The 22,253-nt window shown below is 41.8% G+C and overlaps 1 protein-coding gene and 1 long non-coding RNA gene across 7 annotated transcripts in view; both read right to left on the bottom strand.

Annotated features, from left to right (window-relative positions):
- The window catches only part of TMEM200A (transmembrane protein 200A), a 69,207-nt gene extending 63,762 nt beyond the window's left edge, over positions 1 to 5,445 (bottom strand). The window contains exons 1-2 of one of the 3 annotated variants that reach the window (XM_087865482.1): positions 4,301 to 5,445; positions 2,124 to 2,269 (exon numbers count right to left, since the gene is read on the bottom strand). The gene's annotated coding sequence lies outside the window, so the exon portion shown is untranslated. The remainder of the gene's footprint in view (positions 1 to 2,123; positions 2,270 to 4,300) is intronic. The other 2 variants (XM_045805565.2, XM_045805564.2) reach the window with 2 other exon arrangements.
- A 3,515-nt stretch (positions 5,446 to 8,960) lies between these two features.
- Positions 8,961 to 22,253, bottom strand: part of LOC123797594 (uncharacterized) — a 36,480-nt gene continuing 23,187 nt past the window's right edge. For 2 of the 4 annotated variants that reach the window (XR_006780986.2, XR_015726112.1), the window contains exons 3-4: positions 16,663 to 16,785; positions 8,961 to 15,289 (exon numbers count right to left, since the gene is read on the bottom strand). This is a non-coding gene — a long non-coding RNA (uncharacterized LOC123797594). The remainder of the gene's footprint in view (positions 15,290 to 16,662; positions 16,786 to 22,253) is intronic. The other 2 variants (XR_015726110.1, XR_015726111.1) reach the window with 2 other exon arrangements.

Raw genomic sequence — 22,253 nt, 5'->3', positions numbered from 1 at the left:
GGCTCCTAGTCAGAAATACGCTGGCGACCACACCTCTTTCAGCAAAGTCTAGACATGAAGGGTGTCACTTCATCAGTGGGCTTGGCCTTGGTTGGGAGGAGGGTCCCACTTTCGGAATTTGCACAGTCTTGGGCACCTGAGCGCCTCCATGTGCAAACTCTACCTCATTGTTTCGGGGGTCTGTCCTGAAAAAGGAGGGGACAACTCCCCTCGATAACAGACATGTTGTTTTTGACTGGCAGCATCAGTAACTTCAGAGAAACACACCTCTGTGTGATCTTGACACAACTGTCCATCATGGCCTCCACCTCCTCACCCCACCCCAGCACCATGGGCACAGCGTGGGGTACACAATCTGGTTCAAGACTGCACTCATCATACTGCAGTCTCTGATGGCTGTGCACTGAGTCCATGACCACCAATGCAGGGCCAGTCAGAGCCCCTGCAGGAAATTTCTATGAATGGGACCTGGAAGAGACAAGATCTCTCTTTTCTATGGCTCAAAAGCCCCAGAATGCAGGCTGGGAACTACTTGATAGTCAGCTTTCTCGGCACATAGAGAGGGGCCTCAGAATGCAGCTGACCCAGAGAGAAAGGAGCTGAAAAATAGGGAGAGAGAGAAAGAACCCTGACAAAGCCCACGTGAGTCTCTGGGTTCTCGCCATGACTGAAGCAAGGTCCATCTTTGGATTTTCCAGTCACGTGAGCCAATAAGTCCAAGTCCTCTTTTGCATAACATAGCTAAATAGAGGTTCCAACTCTCTTGGCCAGGGACACAGGATGAGGGGGAGGGGCACTGACCACCCTTGATAGACCCTTAATGCTTCGGGCAGCGGTGAAGGCGCAGTAGGAGGGAATGTAGAGATCTGCATCTTCACACCTTGTTCACATTCCTATGACTCCTGTGTGATTCTACCCCCAGTGACAAAAGTTTCCAAAGCACAACTTGCTCCTAGAACATATCCCATTAGTAGTACAATGGTCCCCAAATCCCCACCTTTACATGAGAGTTTCCTTTTCCCAGCTGCACTCAAAGCTCTTAGAAGAGTCTTATCAATGACTCTGTAAATAATCAAATCCCCAGAATTCCCACTGGGGAAGGGGAGGGAGGTGAGGTGGGGAGGAAGCACACAGAAATAATCAGACCAAACATCAGCGATAAGAATCAAGACATTTCAGGGAGTCTCGATCTCATAATTGGAGACTTATCTTCCAGAATGTAACCTAAATTTTTACTCAGAAATTTGAACCTCCACTAAAATCAGACACCCACCTGACCTCTCTGTCCCATGAGCACAGGGTTTCCAAAGCACGTTCTAGCTTCTAGCTCTACAAGTCTGCAGAAAGACAACAGGGCATTCTGGTGCGCGTGCAATTCGTAGTGCCAGTTCCGACTTCGTCTCCTTACCACTCTCATCACCTCTTGGGATGTTGTGAAAAATCAATTGCCATCATTTGTGAAAATTCATCAAAAACCATCCAGGACTAAGTGAAAGTTGGTATTTATTATTTTACTATGGATTTTAAGCTCAGATAATCAATGATGGGCCGGATCCCCCTTACCTCATATTAGTATCATTATTACCCTTTCCCTGTGCCCAGGGTGGCCTCCAGCCTGTCTTCCCTTGACCCAAACTCTATTAACTGCATCCTTCCCAAACTACACTCTGACTTCTCCCTCTTGATTCCATCAGAACTCATCATACAGCACTTTAAAAGGAGGACAGAAAGATCATGGTCCAAAGCCCTCAATCTGTCAATGAGAGGATGAAGGGATGGGGGCACAGAAGCCCATTAAGGCCAAGGAACACATCCAGGGACACTCATTCAGTGGAATGGTCAGGATGACAGCTTGGGTTTTCCAAGCCCCCATCTAGAGTCCTCTGCTCCCCGTTGTGTACCAGTCCCCTGATGCTCAAGGACCATCCCAGGTGCTCAGTGATCTGTCCACACTTGCCAGCCCTCTCCCCACCAGCCTTTAAGTTCCCATAGGACAGGCTACCTTGCAGTCCATTGGCTAGCAGGCACCCCAACATGTGTTCATCCGTGTTCTCTGAGTGCTTGGGCACATATCAGACGTGAGCAGACAAACCTATCTTAAGTCCTGAAACAGGTACACTTACCAAAACTGCAAATCATCTATCTCTTAATAAAATGAAGTGTCCATCTCACTGCAGACTTGTTTTTTGGTCTCTACACGAGTTTTGTTTTTGTTTTTGTGTTTTTTTCCAAATGCATTTTGCTTGAGGAAGACTTCCCATGCTGTCCCCTATTTAGAGAGAGTAATAATAAATGAAATTTATTTTAAAACTGCCTTTCCTTTAGACTCCACATTCTGCTTAATAAGTGCATTATTATGAGGACTTATTAGCTTATCTCCTACTAATTTTGCTTAAGAAATGGAACAGGTGACATCTGCTTTATCCTTGTTCTTACCTATTTTCCTGAGCTAACTATGAATTTCTTTTCCCTTATGCTGAGAATCTTCAAGGGAATGAACGAATTTAAGCGACGAGTTCAGATTCACTCCCCCATGTGTCAGTGATTATCTTCCTCTGCCCAGAGAGCTGTTGTCAAAATTCGGAAACCACACAAGTCTGACTATAGCAATCCAGCTCTTGGAGCATTCAAAAGCTTCCCTAAAAATTCTTCCAAGTTAAACTAACAAGTGCAGCCATCCTTCCCTATGATGATCCTTCCTGAAGAATTCCTTCTGATGATGGGTGCCTTTGGGATACCACATGGCATTTACCTAGACCCAACTCAGAAGCAACAGGTAAAGCCTTTCAGTGCCGACCGCCTGGAAACCACACACAGAGTCTTCCCACGCAACAACTCCCTCTTTCACAGAAGGCTTTCCCAGCCTAGGATACAAAACTAATTATAACCAGGGTTACAAATTATAACTAAATCATCCCATAATTACGAGTACTCTAGTAGGACTTGGTTAGCAAAAATCATTCCTGACACCTCAGTATATATTTTTAAGAGTAAAAAAAAAAAAAAAAAAAAAAAAAAACTCATAACATTAAATTACTAAGACATTTAACTATAGTTTCCACTTAATGAAAACATTATTTTCTGTTTAGAGGGACTCCTATTCTTCACTTAAGCTGTTTGAAAAGCATGAAACTATAAGCAGATGCTTCTCTATGGATAAACAGTAGCGGAAAAACAAGGGTTTAAAAAGTTCCAAAATTTAGCCTGTTTTTCACAAAATGGTAATATACCCCCATATCAGCAGCCAAATAACAAACTGAAGGTCATTTGATAATGAGTATTTCTATAATGCAAGACATGACAAACCATCAAAGTGAATAGCTTTTACAGGAGCTGGTAATATTTATGCATAAAGCACTTCAGAAAGTGCACCTCACAACTTGGTTTGACTGCAAAACCAAAGAGTTCAAAATTCTTACTGACAAATAACAATAGTTGTCAATTCTTTAAATGTTTTCTATGCATGCAGTTGTCCACAACTACTTCTGAAGGTCTTCAGAAGAAAAAAACAAGGTTAAGAGACACTTTAAGGCAACATATGTGGCTCTGAAATACACCAGACTCAGGTGTCCTGGGATTGACTCCAATTAGTAAATTACATATACGTGAGGCATCTGACTTACCGGCATTACCCATGCCTCATACTGAATAATGAATTATTTTGATTACATATATCACACACATACACTTCTCCATCTAAATCTAAAGGCAGTAAATAGATACAAAGAGCTTACACCTACACAATGTGAAATGCTGGCGTGGACAATTAATTATAGCAAAAGAATGATTAATGAAGCAAACCTTGCAAACCCTCAGCTCTTTTTCTGAAGGACAGACTATATGACTATATAGGGAGAAAAGTAATGCTGAATTTGGCAAATAATTGCTTCGCCTCTCCATTTTGCCCATGTAGATACTACCAGATACTGCTGTAGAAAACCCTGACTACACTTTGCTCCTGCCAAGGACTACTATAAATTCACGCTGTGGACGTCTTTACAGAGAATGCTGACTCTCTGGAACCGAGACAAAGGAGGGTGTAGCTCGGAGAAGCCTCGCCAGGCGCTCCAAGGCTCCGGGCTCCCGGAGGCTGCCCCGCAAAGCTTCTCTTGAGCTCCGAGGACTGGGGAGTCCGAAACTGATGGCGGACTTGGTTTATTTCCCAAACTTCGGGAGACAGCGTTTACCCTAACTCTGGTGGCGGAAGGGGGGAGTGGGGATGAAGAAGCGCCCCACTGTGGCTGCCGCGGCTGCCCACCCACCTCCCCGCCCCCAGCAGCACCCTTCCCTTCCCCCTCACCTGTCCTGAGCGCGGGGCCTCAGGGGTCCAGTGGCCTCTCCGGACTCTCACTGCAGGAGCAGTTGGGACGTCGGGCGCCTCCGCAGACGAGCGAAGGGGGCGGCGGGCTCGGGGGCGTCAGAGGGAATCTCGGCAGCCTCTGGCAGCCGCGGGCTCCCTCCCCATCCCGGCGGGGCTCGGGCGGCGGACGCCGCGCGTCCACCGCGGGCGGATGAGTCAGGCGAGGGGGCGGGCGGTGAGGGCGGAGGACGCGCTGAGGAGGGTGGGGGGCGCCCCTAACCCCGCGCCGGAGGGGCGGCGGCTGCCTCGGGGCGGGGGACGCGCTGCTGCCTGTGCCCGCCGGGGGTAGCGGGGCCGCCGGCCGCCGCCATCGAGCGCACGGAGCCCGAGCGCTCCTGCCCTCGGAGGTCAGCGGGCGCGGCGCGCCGGCCGGGAGACAGGGACTCGCAGCTCGGGAGTCGTCGCCGCCTCCAAGAAAGACAAAAGAGACCCAGGGGCCGGGAGGGGAAAAGTTTTCTGCTGTGCTCCAGACAGATCCCAACCAAACCTCACGCCCTAAGCACGGAAGAGGCGGGCTGGGGGCTGGGGGCAGGGGGCGGGCTTCCAGGAGCGTCACCGCATGGTCGGGACCCGGGTCCGAGCCAATCTCGCCGCCGCCCACCACCCGTGGGAACTCGCCCGGCCCTCGCAGCCCGTCTCCTCCTGGAGGATGCCGACAGGATCCGCTCCTCCCCTTCCCGGGCCCCCCAATTCCCCTACGGGTGACCCGGCCGCAAAGTTGCACTTCTGGATCCGGGATTACCGCGGACAAAACCTATCTTTGGGGACAAAATACCCGCTATCAGGAGCTCTTCTCCGGGCTGGAAGGCCAGCGGGTGGAAACGGACACACCCACCCGTGGGGCGCGCCTCTCTCTTGGTGGAACCCAGGTCCCAGAGCCGAAGTCTGGGCCCCGCCAGTCCTCTGGAGCAATAGGGGAGCCCCCGCGGATTCCCGGTTTTCCTGGAGCAGGCGCCTCGGCCCCACGCCCCTCAGACTCTTTCTTATCAGACTCCGCCTGGGCGGGTCGAGGTCCCCCTGGCGGGCTGCTCGGGCGCTGCGCGAGGGGAGCCTAAGTCGGCTCCGAGCCGACACTGCGAACGCCCCCTCTGTCTACACCGCTCTAGAAGTGCCCAACTGATTAGTCGCGGGTCGCCCCGGGAAGAGCAGCGAGAGATGGCTTGGGGTGAGGGTTATGGGCAGGAGGAATAAGGGCGAACAGGACCGCTGAGAGCTTCGATGAACGGTGCTGCCGTTGAACTTCAAATATCAAAGTCAATGAGGGGTATAGGTTACTCCTCCTTGCTCCCAAACATCCGCTGAGTGGAGACTGCCCTATTCAAAGCGCAAAACGATATGATAATTACCTTCAATTCGGCAGAGACAGAGTGGTGATTTTATTATATGCAGGTCAATTCAGTAGATAAGGTTTCATGTAAAACTCTGGATTACTATTCCAGCCATGATACTGGCGTGTGCAAAGCACATCAGTGCCACCACTTGGGAGTGGGGTACCCCTGTGTGTCTCCTGAATATATTTTAGGTGATGGACTAGAAAGCAAGTATCATTCCGGTGAAGTGTATTTGTGTATTTAAGACAGGGAAGAGGGGGACTGGGGGTGGGGGGGGAGGGATTCCATGCAAAACCCCACATTTTGGAATTCAGATATGGCAATGAGAAGTGACTGTGGAAAAGGGTTTCTCGTGGTCCAGTCTTCCTGTCTTGACTAGAAGAATTTGAAGATTTGGCATTGTTAGTAAAAATTTCACAATCAAAATGTTAAAAAAAAAATAAAGGAGTAGGGAGGGAGGTGACGAAATAAGTCATTCCAATAAACCATCTGTAGTTTTATTTTACCCCACCTGCACCTAGTACTCTTTAGCCCATAGCCACTTGCTTAACTCTCTTGGTTTTCTTACGCACTTGTCAAGGCATCCCACCAAAGGAGTAACCACTGGGCCACAGTTTTGTAAATGTAAAGCCACATTTTTCTATAAAACTCTTGAGAGTAGACATTGCCTGGTCATGTTTATTAGGTTCCCAGAGAATGAATAACAGGTTCATAGGGTCCCTAGAGATCATCAAACATGACATTGCATCTAATACAAGTGGTGAAACATTTAAAATGGCCATCTAACCCTCTTACACATTGAATAACTGCGCCTTCCTCAAAGAGGAAGTGATGAGGGCTATGAAAGAAAAAATAATCCCATTCTTAGGGCCACAGATGTTGATGATCCCCTATTTCTGAAGTTAGAGTTCAGTGATTCAACCAAAAAAGCAGCAGCAGCAGAGATGGACTAAAATGAGCACCAAAAGGGAATTATTTACATTTCTTTTAAAAATAATTACTATTTGTCTCAGAAGTGACTACGGTAAGATGTTTTATAAGTAGGGGATTATCTACAATTCTGTAGACCAAGCAGTTCCCAAGATATTCGTTACAAATTCTTTCCTGGCATTGAGTGCTCAAGGCAAGCCCAGGTAAATTATTTAACCTTTGCTAATGGCCAGAATCTGCCCATCTGAAAAAAAGCCCAGTGAAGATAACACCACAGGTAATAGATTTTGAATTTAGCTCCATATCTGCTCTTGAAGTAATGGATGGGACCTCTCACCATCAGGCTGTACTGCACTTCACACATAATATTTTTTCCCCTGTCCTTATGAGATTTGTAAATTTCCACTAGAACAAGCCCAGCTTATAAGAGTGCATAGTGGGAAGAGAGCACTCATCTCTGTAATTCAAGCTCAACTACCACAAACACCACTGACAGAGGGACTTTGAACCTCATTTCTCCCATTCCTCAAGCAGGAATAAAGTACCTATTTCAAAGTATTTCTGTGCAAATTGAATGAAACAACACATACAAGACTCTTCCTACCTGTGACATAGATTGTCAATACATAGTGAAACATACACATACACACACGTACCCCAAACTTGTTCTAATGTTAAAAAGAAAACTCTTCCTTTGGAATCAAGAATTAAATTGAGAAAAATTTTGAAATATGAAGACTGAAATTTTCACGCTTGGTATACTATAAATGTAAGCCCAATGGGTGGCAACATATGTTTAGTAAATTCATTTTGAAAATACGCATTGTAATAAAAAGAAGTATCATTAAGTAGATCATGTAACAAGGCTAAGGGAAGGCCTGTCAGAAAGTTTATGTGTGATTATACCCATTTTTTGTATACCCATATGTATACCCATAAATGTACCCCATAGCATCTCCAGACCTGAGAAGAGGTCTTCAACCAAAAAATAAAAAATATCTTCAATGGAAAACAAGTGCAATTGTTTGCTAGATTCTTATCTGAATTGTTTTACTCCAGCTGTGAAATAGATTGATAGTTTTAAGGCCCCCAAGTTATCTCTGCTGGAAGCCATAGCTGATGCTTCAAAATAAGGGATAAAAAAAGGACAAAGTCAATTAAAGAAAATGATCTATCTGATTTTACCTTTAAAATTTGGAATTAGGTAGAAGGAATACGGGGGGGGGGAGGTAATAGAAATGCGTTTACAAAGACATTTTTAAGGTCATTTTATTTCACTGTGATTTTGAATAGCACTCTGCCACATCTTTAATTTTTCTTTCTCATTCTGTATAATTGATTAATAGTTCAGTATATTTAGCAGCAGAAAGATGTTGCTAATTTCTCTTCATTAAACATGCAAGTGAGAGTACTTTATAACTTTGCAGCTGATATTATTACTTATATATTTTATAAATTCCGTATTAACCTCCTTATTTGATAATAAACCTGATTAGCTTACTATTACCTGAGAAGCACTAGCAGTATACCTTTTAAATATACAAAGTGAGGGGGTACCCTGTCTTTCTCCAAAAGCCCCAATTCTTTCCTCTGAACAGATTTGTACCTATGTGTGAGGAAGGATCACTTCATGGCTGCTGGCAATCCAGGATTTACTTTCTCAGAAAGTTTCTGACTGTGTGTTTCATTACAAGAATCTACCTACAGAAGATATTAGAGATTTGACTGAAATAGTGGGAAGGTGGTAACCCACCTGTTCCACTGTCCATAGTACTGAACCAGTTGTGCATCAGCGCCTGGCCACTCAAAGTGTGGTCTGAGGATCGGAAATGTGGGCATCACTGGCAGTTGTTAGAATAGCAGGATCTCAGGCTTCAGCCCAAACCGACTGGATCATACTCCACAATTAACAACATCCTCCAGTGATTCATCAGCTTGTTAAAATTTGAGCAGTGCTGCACTAGGACCCAGTTTACATTACCTTGTGACTATCCTGGGGCTTTGCTTATATCACCCCTCATTTCAATCCTTTCTCGAGGCACAGCCCAAATGCTGCATTTTTAGCTGTGTTTTTTTAAATTTAATTATTATTTTTTAAAATATTTTTTATTATATTATGTTAGTCACCATACAGTACATCCCTGGTTTTTGATGTAAAGTTCGATGATTCATTAGTTGCGTATAACACCCAGTGCACCACGTAATACGTGCCCTCCCCACCACCCATCACCGGCCTATCCCATTCCCCCACCTCCCCCTCCCCTCTGAAGCCCTCAGTTTGTTTCTCAGAGTCCATAGTCTCTCATGCTTCATTCCCCCTTCTGTTTACCCCCCCTTTCTTTATCCCTTTCTTCTCCTACCGATCTTCCTAGTTCTTATGTTCCATAGATGAAAGAAACCATATGATAATTGTCTTTCTCTGCTTGACTTATTTTGTGATGGCAGTGGTGTTATACAGAGAGCATAGCTTTTGAATTAAACAACTGGGTTAAAATCTCAACTTGTACTGACCACTTTGGACTCCATTGTCCTCATCCATAAAGTGTCAAGGATTCAATGATAATAGAATAGTATTTGTAAAGCACTTAGTCTGACATATAGCAGATGTTCAACAAGTGTCTCAATCTCCTTGTGAGTGCTACACCTTTTACCAAAGAGGGGTGCCCTCTCGGCGTCACACTCTTGGGCATGGTGAAAATTAACTGTAAAACAATTTAGTCTTTAATTTATGCTCAGTTGGGGTGCCTGGATGGCTCAGTCAGTTAAGCATCGAACTCTTGATTTCAGCTCAGGTCATGATCTCAGGGTCATGAGTTCGAGCCCCGCATCAGGCTCCACACTGGTCATGCATCTGCTTAAGATTCTCTCTCTCTCTCTCTCCCTCTCTCCCTTCCCTCTCTCTCTTTCTAATAAATAAATAAATAAATAAATAAATAAATAAATAAATAAATAAATTCTGTTCAATCAAATCACAGTACATGCACATTAAATTAGTTAATAAAATAAGATTTTAATACCCACCAAATCTTCTTTCAGTATTGTTTCTCCACCCATAATTATGATCTAGAGTAAAGAAGGATAAGTTCTTTTTTGACAATTATATGAGATCTGTTTTTATTAAATGAGAGCAAGATGACTTGGTATTTTGAATTCTAAAATGTTTATAAAGATCTAGATGCCTTAATTCTACTACCAACAAAAATCTGTACAATGTACAGCTGACTTTGTAAATAGTAACCATTTACACTTACGTATAGTCTCTAAGGAAGCCACAGTGTTGGCAAAATAGAATGCAGTTTAAATTGTGCTATTTAAGAGCCCTGGGAACACCCTTTCACACACTTATTTCAAAACATGAGGAAATGTTGACACATTCATTTTTCAAAAGAAATGTCAAACCTGATCATCTGTTCTATTACAATAGTCATTCAATGAGTTTTGACAATTGGGATCATTGGCCACTATGGCACTGCTGATCTGGAAACACCTATTTCTATAAGGGAATGAGCCATAATGAACTTAAGCAGGCCACATCTTCTTTTAAGCAGGGACATAACTAGAACCTGGGTCTTTTTATTCATAAGTTCAGGGCTTATTCAACATTCACTTACATGATTCATGTTAGGCTGCTTTAAAATCCCCAGGTGATTATCTGAGAGATTTTAGTCTAACCCTGGAAGTAGATACATTTCCCCAGGCTTACCACACCTCCCACCTAAGGGAAGAGGCTTAAAATAAAATATGTGTAGAAATTAAGTTTTAGATTGTTCATTCATTAATTCAGAAAGCATTCCTGTAACGTATTGGACATTGTATTCAGTTAGGGCCATATAAAAATGAGTGAGCCAGAATCCTTTTCCTCATATTTATTGTGGTCTGGTGTGTTTTGGCACTTTTATAAGCATACAATCGCAATACAAAAAGTGCCTTGATAGGGGTACAAAATGATGATATAAAGTAGGGGTTCTCAGAAATCCTTTGGGGAGTTATAGTTCAAAGGAGGTTTCAAAGACATGGGGATATAAGATCTTGGTCTTAAAGATGAAGAAGCTTCAAAGGGTGGACGGGGGGGACAGAATTAAAAGACACAGAACTGTGTGCGATTTCCGGAGGAGAAAACAGTGTGGTACATTCAGGAGAGTGTAGATAAAGCCAGTATGGCAGGAGTGTGCAAGGAAGCCAGAGCTATAAAAGGAATCTGGAGAGATAGACCAGGACCAGTTCACAGAGGGCTTTGCACTCCAGGTTAAAGAGTTCAGGTTTTATCCTGGAGACATCAGGGAACATTAGCATGTCCTTTTGACAGAAGTGGTAGAAGTTTTGTGGAAGGGTGAGAAACTCAGAAGCAGGCTGGCAAAAATGTTAGAGATTTTTATAATAGCCCAGGTAAGGGAAGATGATGGACTGAACCAGGACATTGGGAATAATGATGAGTTGGAGAAATTCAGAAAATACATATTTTATTTACACTGTCCAGCACTGGTATTCAATGAGCAGAGCCATGCACTGCCTCTTCCATTCATTCTTCTGCTAAATAAGAAATGAAGATGAAGAGTTCATTGGCTGTTTTCACCATGGTCTAAATTCTGTGTCCTCAAAAACATCCAATTTATTCAAGAGTTAAAATTCAGATATATATAAAAGCAATGGATTGCAGTATTGTCCATCGTAGCAAAAATATCATAGCAAACCTTCATATCGTACTTACTATGAGATAGGCACAATTCTAAGCATTTTACATCTATTCAGTCTTCACAAAAATCTTCTAGAGTAAGTACTAATTTTTGCCCCATTTTACAGCTGAAATAACTGAGAACTACAGAGGTTAAGTGACTTCCACAAGTACCTAGAGGAACTGGGCTTATGAGCCATGCAGTTGGGTTCTCAAGGACTGTTGACTGTCTTTCAGGGAAAACGGAGAAGCACGTCGGTGCTCATCAGGAGGAAACTAGTCAAGTTATGATATGTTGACACAATGGAATACCTGTAGCCCTAAACAGAAAAGATCCATATCCACTGACATGGGTAGATGTCAAAGAGATACTGTTAAGTGAGAGAAGAAGTTGTAGAACACCTTTTATGGTGGGATCCCATCTTTGTAAAAGTGTGTGTGTGTGCGTGTGTGTGTGTGTGTGTGTGTGTGTATAAAAGTGTAAGGCATGGAAGGATACATACCAGAATATTAACAGAGACTACCAGTGGAGAATGAAACTAAATTCATTCTAATTTTTATTTTATACAATTCTGTTCCTTTAATTTTTTATAATGACTTTGTATTAATTTCATAATAATATTTTTAAAATAGCAATCATTAAGACTTTTCTGTTCTCTATAACTGTGGACCTAACAACAGATGGATCTTACTGATAAATGACAGATTCAGGAAGTTCGTGTTCATATTTTCAGACTTCTCTTCAAACCTGGCATATACACACACAACAACAAATTTAAATACCAGATTTCACCTTATAATTCATCAACTAAAATACAGAATTTTTGGTCTCCTTACTGGAGAAGTGCAATCTGAATTAAAACCTTCCTGAAAGGAACTTCTATGGGACCTTCAGCCAAATGCAATCAATCTGCAGCTTCATTGCATTTCCATCTTTTCAATGTATCAAAGAATAATGTACTCCAAAAGGCAAGGTAATGGTTGCTTGATTTTTTGACATCTTGCTAGCAAGAGCATTATCTAATTATACTCTTCTGCCTTATAACAGAACGCAACTTTTTGCCATAGTGTATTTGATTAGCAACTTTTAAATGATTTAAAAAACAAAGTGACACATTATTGCTATTAGAGAAATTAACCCTATTAACTAGCCTGATGTCTCACATAGCGTTCCTTTTCCTCCTGACAAAATAAATCCTCATTCCTCAAATGCATGTCAAATCAGCTCTTTTATTTTCTTGTCAGCTTCCTCATTAATGAGTTAAACAAAAGTTAATATGTGCCAACCAAAAAAATCCGAGAGCGATGCTTTTACAATGTTTACCCAAATATACTCATGAACGATGCTCTCTTACAATGTCTTGTGAAGTGTATAGTGTGCCAGTAGATTTTCCTTCACAGATTGATCAATTACCCAATAGAGGATTTGAAATTACTTTTTTAACCTTGAAAGAAAAGGTACACATTGGAATGTTGGAGCTCAAAGAGTTTAACTTGCCCAGAACCTGACAACTAACAAATATCAGGGCTAGGACAAGGATACAGGTCTCCTGTCTTGTTGCTCAGTACCTTCCTATGTGAAAATACTATCTTCTGGTAAATGGTTATGGTGAGAATGCAGGTGGTTTGCCAGGGGCTTTTGCAAATCAAGAGATTAATGAGGGCCCGCTTACTGGATCCACAGTTTTGCTGGATGATGGAGGAAAGATTTTTTATTGAAATATAAAGATGACTTATTACGAGAAAATTTTTAAAATCACAGGGACTTTTAAAGGCAAAACACAATATAACAAGCTAGTTCTGAATTCCCATCTAATGATTTGACATATGCTCCTAGTTCATGGCGCAGTAGATATAAAGGTAAAAATCCACTTTCCTCGGCAAAAGGAGTATTTTGGTGAAATTGTTTGTGAGTCCCTTGCAAAATTAGAAGCAAAGCAACATTAAGATGAGCCACTCAGGTTTGAGAGCATACGAAATATAATTAATTACTGCAAACCAGTTAAGTATTTGAGGGTCCTCTTATTTCTTCCCTACAGCTCTACAGGGAAGGGAACCTACTAGATCCAGAGAGGGCGAAGGACTGACAGCAGAGCACATTTTGATGAACTCAACCCTCAGGAAAAAAGAAAAAGAAGGCTGTTAGGGTCTCTGGTGCCATCTATGACAAGGTCAGAAAGTATAATCTTGTGATAACAAAGGTTTGGTTTTTTATTCAACATATTTCTCATAAGCTCCCACTACTGTGTACCACGCCTTGTTCTGGCCTGACCGTCTCTACTATTAATGACTCGGATCCCAGAGGGGCAGAAAATCATTACATACAAAGTATAGCAAAAGGAAGTGATGAGTGCTATGAAGACATAAAACAGGGGAAGATTCTAGAGAGTGATCCTGGAGCAGGAGTGACTAGTTTTACATACAGGCATCAGTGAAGTCTTCTCTAGGGCTGGATGTTTGAAGGGAATATCTAAATGGGATAAGACACAGCTTCAAAAACATCTGCAGCAGGGACAGACCAGGTTGAGGGAACAGCAAATGCAAACAAAACAAAACAAAACTCTGAGGTGGAATGTTCTGGGCATGTTTGGGGACAAACTAGAAGGCCAGGATGGCCAGGAAGATGAAGGAGCGGGTGAATGGTGAGAGATGAGAGAGAGGCGTCTTGGGCGAAGCATCCAGGGCCTTGTAGGACTCCAGCTTCAATAGCAAATCACATTATTTTAAATTGTACCTTTATTTACTCTAACAAGTGCAATGATAGAATGTGAGATTTTTTTAGGGGCACTTGGCTGGCTCAGTTGGTGGAACATGTGACTCTTGATCTCGGAGTCATGAGTTCAAGCTCCACGTTGGGTGTGAAGCCTACTAAAAAATAAATTAAAAAAAATAAAAGTTAAAGGGGCACCTGGATGGCTCAGTCGTTAAGCATCTGCCTTTGGCTCAGGGCATGATCCCCATGTTATGGGATCGAGCCCCACATCAGGCTCCTCTGCTATGAGCCTACGTCTTCCTCTCCCACTCCCCCTGCTTGTGTTCCCTCTCTCACTGGCTGTCTCTCTCTCTGTCAAATAAATAAATGAAATCTTTAAAAAATATAAAAAAATAAATGTTAAAAGAAAAGAAATTGAGATTTTATTTCTGGACGCCCATTTCAAACTATTAAAATGCCAAAATTCATAGCCTATTAAAACAAAAACATATGTGTAGGTGCTTAGGTTCTAGAAGGCTTTTGTCCTCCACTCTGGGTTTGAGCAATTGTACCCACACAGAAAAAATGGGTAGCCGAGAAGGGAACAGACTAACAGCTTAACAATGGCTATGCAAATACATTTAAAAACTCCGAAATGAAGAGCTGTCAATTTAAAGCTGATTTGGAAACACTGCTATGGTCCAAATCCTTCTATTCCTGCTCTCTTCATCACTGGGCCCTCTGTATCAGGCTGTTAAGCTAGAGCACAGCATTGGCCTTTTTAACTGAGCAGGAGTCGAAAATTTCAAAGATGAAGGGATGTGGACCAGAGGAAACTTTAACACAGAGATCCCAAAGGGAGTTAGGAGAGAAGCAAGAAGTATGTACTCTAACACTTTCCTGTTTGCTCTTTGCCCACAGAAACAGTAGGAAATGGGAATACGCTTGAGCTCACTTGTATGTAGAAGCTAGGAAAAACAGAGAAACAAGTGCATGGATACAGAGAACAGACTGGTGGTTGCAGAGGTGGGGGAGGGCAGTTGGAAGAAATGGGTACAGGGGGTCAAAAGATACAAACTTCCAGTTATAGAGTAAATAAGTCATGGGATGTAATGTACAGCATGGCAACAGTAGTTCGTAATACTGTATCACATATTTCAAAGTTACCAAAAGAGTAGATCTTAAAAGTTCTCATCACAAGAAAAAACAAACTTGTAACTATGTGTGGTGGTGGGTGTTAACTTACTGTGGTGATCATTCTGTGATATATACAAATATCGAATCATTACGTTGTCCACCTGAAACTGATATAATGTTCTATGTCAATTATATCTTGATAAAAGCAAACAAAAAAGAAACACGAGAAAATGAAAAATGTTCCAACTTCCTCTAACTTTGTAGTTTTTAAGGAATTATAAACCAAAACTAGGATAAGCTATAGCATCCTAATCCTCTTTGCTGAGGCTCATTAATTAAAAAAAAAAAAAAAAGCTTCTAAAACTCTCAGAATGAAGACATGTCTGTTACAGGTAAATCTCCCTCCAGTAGCATAGGCTTTCTTTGCTGCTTACAGCAACCGTGAATTCCATTCAAAATAAGGATCGACTTCTCAAAATGTTTAATTTCTAGCTTGGCGAGCATGAAGACCTCACTGGAATGATAAGTTTTGAGAAAGAGAAAATTTCATAGTCTTCAAGGACTTTCAGCCTAAGTTAGCTAGATCGTCCTATTCACTTGGCATTAACATTGGTGTTGATAGAATGGGTCTTTAGGGCCCTTTGACTGGAGAGAATTTGCCGTCCTAAACACGAGAATTGGTGGTTACTATTGGCAGAGGTGGTTTTATTTATAGTAAGAAAAGTCATAAAGTGAAGAGGTTTCAATTCAAAACCCCTGAAGCTGTGAGTCACACTTGAGTTTTAAGATACGATACGTAAAACCATCTGCCAAAATAATTTTAATGGGCTTTTATTCATAAAGCCTTAATATCTTTATTCATTAATATAGCTCCTTAAAAAAAATAGCTCCTTGACAGGAACTGATCCCCCTCTTTTTTTCATAAAACCATCATATTAATTTTTAATGAAGTCATTTTCTTGCCTAAAAACTTCAATGGCTGCTTATCGCAGCAAGATAAATGAAAAATATTCAGCTTGTCCTAACAACCTAGTTTGGTTTTGACCCTTCTAGACTTATGGATAACCCCTCTTATAGCACTAATAGAACTGCTTTATCTGAATGTCCTAACATTCAACTCGGGAATAGGACAAAATCCATGACTCATGATAGATACTGAGAATTTTTGAGTTCCCGTTAGGAGAATCTGTTCCCTGTCTTTCCTTCTTATGCTGCCTATGTGCATATGTGAAAATCAGGCAGGCTGCCCTCTTTTGTACTACGAGGACAGCTGGCAAATTCTTATTTCCTCCCTGTAAGGAGGGACTTAGAAGGTCAGTTTCTGTTTACTCATTCAGTGAACACGTGCCAAGACACAGAGGATGCACGAGCATCCCGAATGGCCCCATCTCTGAGGGGCTTTCAGGACACGGACATGCTCTCCCTATCCCCACCTCCCCCAAACCAATCTCATTCATAGTTTGGTATATGGCTGTCCTGGCCTAGGGAATTCTTATCCGCCCACACAAATACAGTTCTATCTAGACTAACCCAGCTTTACCTGTTTTATCCAAAACAGTTCTTTCAGCGTGAGGAGCACCTTCCCAGGCAGGAGAAGGTGAGGAGTTGTTTCCACAGCTGTCTCACAGGAAATGTCTCACTGGATGGAGGTGTCTGCTCGTTTCTGTTGGATTGAAGAAAAAACAGATTGTGAGATTTTGAGATTTGCCTTTTTCATGCCTAGGCCTCTATCCCAACACTTCTCTCCCTCGAGTGGGGCCCCCTGGCCCACTGCCTCCAGCTCCATGCAGGCCTCTGATGCCTTCCTGTTCTCTTCAGGCTTCTTTCCCCTACCCCACAACAAAAAACCCATAAAATTCAACTCAGGCGTTTATTTATTAAGTACTTGTTAACTATTGGGCCACTTGATCATCTCCCCCCCCTCTTAAGGAATTTTAGAGCAAACTGACGGATTAATTTGATGGAAAATTATTCACCACCCCGGTGTAGATCAATGCAGCATCTTTTCTTCCTCCATTTGTATACTATTCTGTGATCTGGGTATAAACAAATCATGCAGAACTTTTGATAGGGGAGTTGGAGGGGGTGAGTTAGGTGTAGTGGGGGCCAGTGTCCTGAAATAGCAGAGGAAAATGTCCCAGGCCCAAGTAAATCTTTCTTTTCTTCCTTCTTCCTTCCCTCCTCCCGTCTTTGGAGAATATGTATAATAGGGACGGGTTGGCATCAGTAGGGAGGGATTGCCCATCAAGGCCCAGGAAGGTGAGAAACCAGCGTCTCTGGAAAAAGTGTTAGAGTATAAAACATAAAGAGGATAAGGTTGGATTACGAATTAGATTCCAGGATTTGGATGGTGTGCAAACAAACAGGTGGCTAAAGATGCACGTGTAGGAGAAGTACTAGGAAGAAAATAACCAAATGTCAGCAGTTGTCCTTACTGGTTGGGCTGGTTCGGGGTGAATTTTCTTTTTTAGGTACTACCAAATTTTCTACAGTATTTGGTATTCTACAATAAGAAAAATAAATTGTTAATAAGAGGAAGAAAACAAACCCAGAAAGATTTTCCTCCCTGAGGGTTGCCTGCTGCCTTGGGGGTCCATGGCCATCCCTGCTCTCTCAGGGCATCCACTGGGGTAGAAGAGCTGCCCTTGTCTCTGCGCCAGTGATTCCTCCTCCAGCACGTTCTGTCCTGTCATTTCCAGTTTACAGCCACTTCTCAGTACTCCTAGCCTCTAACCTGCCCAGCTTACACTGCACCCCCTGTCCTCTGCTCTTGGGACTAAGTACTCATTGTCTGACCCTGAGGAGAGGAAAAGGCGAGCAATGTAAGAATTGGAGCTGTGGGATACATTTCATTTTGCCGCAGTACCATAGAGACATGCTTTTTATTATTTAATTGTTTCTTTACCCATCCATCGGAATGTTATTTTTGTGCTGACCAGAAGTTTCAGAAAAAGTTCTGTGTGACTATAAAACATCCTTTCCATTCTCTTGGTGATGACTTACCATATCAGTAGTTCACTTTGGATCCCAAGTTGCGGAGATGTCGGGCTGACCTAAGGGACCTCAGGGAGAAGGCCTGAGCTTTCAGTGAAATGAAATCTTTTCTAAGTTAAAAGGCTATTTGAAAAAGAATTCTGAGAGCTATTGATAATGCATCCCTGAAATTGCATTCTATACCAGATTCAATATAAAATTACCCCAAAACCCAAAGTACATTTAAAAATCAATAACAATAATCACAGAAGTAATCAAATTTCATCATCATCTCCAAAAAGTTAAGTTTTTTTCCAGAAGTTTCCCAAAATTACTGACTTAACTCCATTCTAGAAAAGTCAAGTTTTGTTCCTAATAGTTTTGAATCAAGGCCCCCCAGAATGGTCTGAATTTTCTAGGTTCACCAGCCACGTGCTTACATATCAAAACATGGTCAACATTTTCTTTTATACACTATAGATAAAGCCTTTGATAATTTTATGAAATTTTAAGGATATTTGTTACTGCTATCTTTCAAGGAAGCGATTTAGCTTCTTACCAGAGATCCAAAATAGGTAAAATGAATTAAAATGTTGCATTTCATATGAAACTTACTATATATTGAATATGGGGTTAAATAATTTTCTTTTTTCTTTTTTTGTTTCTTTTAACAAAAGGGTCTCACCTTTTAAGCTATCATTAAAGAAAAGGATTTGTACATTTCCAGTATTCTGGAAGTCTGTCAAGACAATATGGTGTCTCATAATTTTAAAAGGAGAGAAATCCTTGAATAAACAAAAACATGCCATGGTTTGGAGAGCCTCTAAAGTGAGTTCTAAAGTGATTAACTTTAATTATAAATGTGATTGTAAGATATTAAAATTAATAGCCCAATTCTTGGCTAAAATTAATTGAAAATGATGCTTAATGCACAGGTTGCTTAGCAATTATATTTTTATGTTTTCACATTAATTTTCCAAAGCCGCTGCTCAGTTTATTCATGGTAGCCAAAAAACATCTCATCATGAACTTGAAACATTTTTTTTCTGAGGTTTGTAAGCAACATCTGGAGAGGGGAAGATTCTAAATTTCTGGTCCTGAGCCATTTTGTTTTCTTTATTATTATATTTTAGATACAAGGTCATTTGAGAATCTGGTGAAAGCTATGGTTCCTCATCCCAGAAAAAGCCTAATGCCATCATATCCACAAAATTTCCCTATGCTTGTAGAGAATTCATTATTGGCCTGATATCCTTTTGGACCCTCCAATTATTCATAAGCCTGAGGTTAACAATCCCTGTCCAAAGACCAGGTCAATGTTTCACGTTAAGTCAAGAGACATGTCTGTGGTTTGGGTTTGTAGGAACTCTTACTTTCCCTGCCAAGTTTAGTCTATTGGTAGGTTAACAGGAATTGTTTATGAATATCTGAAATTTATTGAACTGAATTTGCGAATGTGTTTGGGTCATCCAGTTATCAGGGTTAGAGAAAGTAGAGAAGATAGAGTGAAATGTCATTCTTTGGCCATTTATTTCCCAGAAGGCTTTCAAAGAGCATGTTTCCATGTGTCTAACAACCGGCTACCATAACAAACGTCCCACTCACAAGGGCTGCCATGGACACCACTTGTAGTGCGCCCATCCCAAAATGCCCTCCAGGGCTTTGCTCACGAACAGTTAAAAGTCCGTCTGCATGGACACCAGGTTGTCACTATAATACACCTCTAGCATGTGTGCCATGGAATGTGTCGCCCTGACATATCCTCATCCACCTGTGTGTAACTGAAATGTTATTGGAGTGTTTAGTCAGAGTGGGCTTCCCCCAACCAGTGTGGGCTTCATTTAATTTGGAGAGAAGTTAAGCCTGATTCTATTCCATTTCTCATTCAACAAATCTCTGCATGTTCTCAAGCGAGAGAAAACAACAAACAAACCACTGAAACCTGATTTAAAAACAAAAAGTAGGGGCACGTGGGTGGCTCCGTCAGTTGAGCGTCCAACTCTTGGTTTCCACTCAGGTCATGGTCTCAGGGTTGTGAGATAGAGCCCTGTGTCAGGCTCCGTGTTCAGTGGGGGAGTCTGCTTGAGATTCTCTCTCCTCCCTCCGCCCCTCCCCCACTATCTCTTAAAAAAAAAAAGTAAAACTAGGTCTTCCTACTGTATCTTTACTTACTTAAAATTCATTAATGTTTGACCATTTTATATTGTCCATAGAATGGTCTCACTTGTCAATTAGCTGAAAAATTCTGATGTCATGTGCTGTGTTAAAGGAAGATAAAATGATAGTCCATATTGGTTATTATTATGTAGCTTCCTTGCTTGCTTGCTTTCTTGACAGCAAATTGTCAAACAATAAACGAACATTAATGCTGAGAGTTTGTGGAATCTAACATCAATAAGGCTCAACTATTAGAGGCACCTAAAAACCTTATATGGCCCAAATGTATTGGAAACATTTTAATGCTTCTAACATCATATTTTGCTTCCAGACAGATTTCACTCAAAGATGACACACCTTGTCTGGCGGTCTGACTGCATCAGGGAAATTAAACATCATCAGGGGGAAAAAAGGTTCAAGAAGAGACACAATTTGAAGAAGTGTTAACCTTGAACTTTATCATAAAGCATGCCAGATGGCTGACTACAATAGCAGAAAACCTTACACTAAGGCGTTTGCAAAAATAAAAATAAAAATAAATCTCAAAATGATATAAATATAAGAATGATCAGAATATCAAATTGGATCTTGGATTAGATCCAGTATTTTCTTCCTTTAGAATCCAGAAAAGTTTTGTGGAATTAAAAGACAAGATTTTTGAGAATCCATTCTGATTTTACTTTAACCCTTTTTGCGTTTATTTAATTGATTAGTGTTTGTGGAAGGCAGAGTAATAGCTCCCCAAAGATGTCCATGCCCAAACATCAAGAAAGGTGAATATATTGTATTACTTAACAATGAGGAATTAAGGTTGCTAATCGGCTGACTTTGATGTGGGGCGATTACCCTGGACCATCCAGGTGGGCATAATATGGTCACCAGAGTCCTTATAAGTGAAAGAGAAAGGCAGGAGAGTCAGAGTCAGGGAGAAATTTGAAGATGCTATGCTGCTGGTTTTGAAGATGGAGGAAAGGGGCAACAAAGCCAAGATATGTCGGAAAAAGCAAGGATAGTGATTTTCCTTTAGAGCCTCCAGAAGGAACCAGCCCTGACAACACCTTGACTTCAGTCCAGGGGGACACACTTTGGACTTCCGACTTCCTTTTTTTTTTAAGTGGACTCCACGCTCAGCTCAGCATGGAGCCCAACACAGGGTTCAAACTCACAGCCCTGAGATCAAGACCTGAGCTGAAATCAAGAGTCAGACACTCAACTGACTGAGCCACCCAAATGCCCCCTGAACTCCAGAATTTTAAGAATAAATTTGTATTGTTTAAACCACCAATATAGCAGCAATAGAAAACAAATATCATGTAGCCGCCTCTGCATTATAGATTGGGTATATATTGAAGTAGAAGTCATGGTCCCTAGAGAGTGTAGTGGAGGATAAGACTATATGTATGAAATATCTCCTCTGCATATCATGTAGTGAGCCCTATGGGCAAATTTTCACAATCTTAAGAATCCTCTGACTTTTGAGGGTCTACATGAGGAGGACAAACTTGATCATATAAACTGAGAGAAATCGACTTAGAAATTTATATAAGATAATTGAATTGGAAAGACCAACATCTTACGTTGACTCAGAACTCATGTCCGGACTACCGATGTTCTTTCTTCTACACCCAACCACCTGTTACAGAAGTAACAGTGGAAATTAATTCTTAGAAGTCCTACTTTTTGAAAGAAGAGTTTGGAAAGGAGAAAGTGTGATTGTGGATTAAGGAGCCTAAGTGTCTTCAGTGCAAGCAGCAGATGGTGAATGCTGGTAACACTGAAAACTAACACTCCCCAACTTGTGTCTGCTTCAGGCTGGACTTACCCTCTCCGCCGGGTGAGCATCTGATGGTCTAGTGAAGGTCTGATGCTAACACATTCAGTGCTTCATAGCTGAGTCATAACACTTTATATAAACCCTCGTGAGTACAAACACTGCCTGGGGGGCACTTACGAAGTGGCTAGAAACCAGTCCTGTGCAAAGTTCATCACCAGATTGGGTAG

Source organism: Ursus americanus, chromosome 11 (genome assembly GCF_024610735.1).
Source record: "Ursus americanus isolate L20-20 chromosome 11, mUrsAme1.1.p, whole genome shotgun sequence".
NCBI classification, from domain to species: domain Eukaryota; kingdom Metazoa; phylum Chordata; class Mammalia; order Carnivora; family Ursidae; genus Ursus; species Ursus americanus.
The sequence above is the reverse complement of the archived record's forward strand: the minus strand, read 5'-3'. Positions and strand labels throughout refer to the sequence as shown.